This window comes from Neoarius graeffei, assembly GCF_027579695.1.
Source record: "Neoarius graeffei isolate fNeoGra1 chromosome 18 unlocalized genomic scaffold, fNeoGra1.pri SUPER_18_unloc_1, whole genome shotgun sequence".
Lineage (NCBI taxonomy): Eukaryota > Metazoa > Chordata > Actinopteri > Siluriformes > Ariidae > Neoarius > Neoarius graeffei.
In genome coordinates this window covers 855,001-857,500 of record NW_026869982.1, presented here as the reverse complement: position 1 = coordinate 857,500, position 2,500 = coordinate 855,001, and the positions used below count along the sequence as shown (strand labels likewise).

The 2,500-nt window shown below is 45.8% G+C and overlaps 6 non-coding genes and 4 pseudogenes across 6 annotated transcripts; all 10 read left to right on the top strand.

Moving 5' to 3' along the window:
* Nucleotides 1-66: 66 nt before the first annotated feature.
* On the top strand, nt 67-185 carry LOC132877317 (5S ribosomal RNA). Its single transcript, XR_009652998.1, has one exon. It is a non-coding gene; the product is annotated as a 5S ribosomal RNA (ribosomal RNA).
* Nucleotides 186-312: 127 nt separating this feature from the next.
* Nucleotides 313-431, top strand: LOC132877316 (5S ribosomal RNA). Its single transcript, XR_009652997.1, has one exon. It is a non-coding gene; the product is annotated as a 5S ribosomal RNA (ribosomal RNA).
* Nucleotides 432-543: 112 nt separating this feature from the next.
* LOC132879750 (5S ribosomal RNA) lies at nt 544-662 on the top strand (annotated as a pseudogene).
* Nucleotides 663-779: 117 nt separating this feature from the next.
* LOC132877843 (5S ribosomal RNA) lies at nt 780-898 on the top strand. The gene has a single exon (XR_009653507.1). It is a non-coding gene; the product is annotated as a 5S ribosomal RNA (ribosomal RNA).
* Nucleotides 899-1,020: 122 nt separating this feature from the next.
* Nucleotides 1,021-1,139, top strand: LOC132878260 (5S ribosomal RNA; annotated as a pseudogene).
* A 122-nt stretch (nt 1,140-1,261) lies between these two features.
* On the top strand, nt 1,262-1,380 carry LOC132877315 (5S ribosomal RNA). Its single transcript, XR_009652996.1, has one exon. It is a non-coding gene; the product is annotated as a 5S ribosomal RNA (ribosomal RNA).
* A 122-nt stretch (nt 1,381-1,502) lies between these two features.
* Nucleotides 1,503-1,621, top strand: LOC132877313 (5S ribosomal RNA). The gene has a single exon (XR_009652994.1). It is a non-coding gene; the product is annotated as a 5S ribosomal RNA (ribosomal RNA).
* Nucleotides 1,622-1,830: 209 nt separating this feature from the next.
* On the top strand, nt 1,831-1,949 carry LOC132880703 (5S ribosomal RNA; annotated as a pseudogene).
* A 117-nt stretch (nt 1,950-2,066) lies between these two features.
* LOC132876238 (5S ribosomal RNA) lies at nt 2,067-2,185 on the top strand. The gene has a single exon (XR_009651965.1). It is a non-coding gene; the product is annotated as a 5S ribosomal RNA (ribosomal RNA).
* A 122-nt stretch (nt 2,186-2,307) lies between these two features.
* Nucleotides 2,308-2,426, top strand: LOC132878466 (5S ribosomal RNA; annotated as a pseudogene).
* The last annotated feature ends 74 nt before the right edge of the window (nt 2,427-2,500 follow it).

Below are 2,500 nucleotides of genomic sequence, written 5' to 3'. Positions count from 1 at the left end.
AGAATTTTCCTTCTGGGCGCAAGGCAAGGCAAGGCAAGAAAAACGGCACATTTCCAACTAACTGTTGCTTATGGCCAAACCACTCTGACAACGCCTGATCCCGTCTGATCTCAGAAGCTAAACAGAGTTGGGCCTGGTTAGTACTTGAGTGGGAGACTGCCTAGGAATACCAGGTACTGTAAGCATTTTATTTTGTCTTCTTGCAGAAATCTGTTTGAATTTTCCTTCTGCTCGCAAGGCAAGAATTTTCCTTCTGGGCGCAAGGCAAGGCAAGGCAAGGCAAGAAAAACGGCACATTTCCAACTAACTGTTGCTTATGGCCAAACCACTCTGACAACGCCTGATCCCGTCTGATCTCAGAAGCTAAACAGAGTTGGGCCTGGTTAGTACTTGAGTGGGAGACTGCCTAGGAATACCAGGTACTGTAAGCATTTTATTTTGTCTTCTAGCAGAAATCTGTTTGAATTTTCCTTCTGGTCGCAAGGCAAGAATTTTCCTTCTGGGCGCAAGGCAAGAAAAATGGCACATTTCCAACAAGCTGTTGCTTACGGCCAAACCACTCTGACAACGCCTGATCCTGTCAGATCTCAGAAACTAAACAGAGTTGGGCCTGTTTAGTACTTGAGTGGGAGACTGCCTAGTAATACCAGGTACTGTAAGCATTTTATTTTGTCTTCTTGCAGAAATCTGTTTGAATTTTCCTTCTGCTCGCAAGGCAAGAATTTTCCTTCTGGTCGCAAGGCAAGGCAAGAAAAACGGCACATTTCCAACTAACTGCTGCTTATGGCCAAACCACTCTGACAACGCCTGATCCCGTCTGATCTCAGAAGCTAAACAGAGTTGGGCCTGGATAGTACTTGAGTGGGAGACTGCCTAGGAATACCAGGTACTGTAAGCATTTTATTTTGTCTTCTAGCAGAAATCTGTTTGAATTTTCCTTCTGCTCGCAAGGCAAGAATTTTCCTTCTGGGCGCAAGGCAAGGCAAGGCAAGAAAAACGGCACATTTCCAACTCACTGTTGCTTATGGCCAAACCACTCTGACAACGCCTGATCCCGTCTGATCTCAGAAGCTAAACAGAGTTAGGCCTGGTTAGTACTTGAGTGGGAGACTGCCTAGGAATACCAGGTACTGTAAGCATTTTATTTTGTCTTCTTGCAGAAATCTGTTTGAATTTTCCTTCTGCTCGCAAGGCAAGAATTTTCCTTCTGGTCGCAAGGCAAGGCAAGGCAAGAAAAACGGCACATTTCCAACTAACTGTTGCTTATGGCCAAACCACTCTGACAACGCCTGATCCCGTCTGATCTCAGAAGCTAAACAGAGTTGGGCCTGGTTAGTACTTGAGTGGGAGACTGCCTAGGAATACCAGGTACTGTAAGCATTTTATTTTGTCTTCTAGCAGAAATCTGTTTGAATTTTCCTTCTGCTCGCAAGGCAAGAATTTTCCTTCTGGGCGCAAGGCAAGGCAAGGCAAGAAAAACGACACATTTCCAACTAACTGTTGCTTATGGCCAAACCACTCTGACAACGCCTGATCCCGTCTGATCTCAGAAGCTAAACAGAGTTGGGCCTGGTTAGTACTTGAGTGGGAGACTGCCTAGGAATACCAGGTACTGTAAGCATTTTATTTTGTCTTCTTGCAGAAATCTGTTTGAATTTTCCTTCTGCTCGCAAGGCAAGAATTTTCCTTCTGGGCGCAAGGCAAGGCAAGGCAAGGCAAGGCAAGGCAAGGCAAGGCAAGGCAAGGCAAGGCAAGGCAAGGCAAGGCAAGGCAAGGCAAGGCAAGGCAAGGCAAGGCAAGGCAAGGCAAGGCGCACATTTCCAGACTGTTGTTTACGTCCAAACCACTCTGACAATGCCTGATCCTGTCTGATCTGAGAAGCTAAACAGAGTTGGGCCTGGTTAGTACTTGAGTGTGAGACTGCCTAGGAATACCAGGTACTGTAAGCATTTTATTTTGTCTCCTTGCAGAAATCTGTTTGAATTTTCCTTCTGCTCGCAAGGCAAGAATTTTCCTTCTGGTCGCAAGGCAAGGCAAGAAAAACGGCACATTTCCAACTAACTGTTGCTTACGGCCAAACCACTCTGACAACGCCTGATCCCGTCTGATCTCAGAAGCTAAACAGAGTTGGGCCTGGTTAGTACTTGAGTGGGAGACTGCCTAGGAATACCAGGTACTGTAAGCATTTTATTTTGTCTTCTAGCAGAAATCTGTTTGAATTTTCCTTCTGCTCGCAAGGCAAGAATTTTCCTTCTGGGCGCAAGGCAAGGCAAGGCAAGAAAAACGGCACATTTCCAACTAACTGTTGCTTATGGCCAAACCACTCTGACAACGCCTGATCCCGTCTGATGTCAGAAGCTAAACAGAGTTGGGCCTGGTTAGTACTTGAGTGGGAGACTGCCTAGGAATACCAGGTACTGTAAGCATTTTATTTTGTCTTCTTGCAGAAATCTGTTTGAATTTTCCTTCTGGTCGCAAGGCAAGAATTTTCCTTCTGATC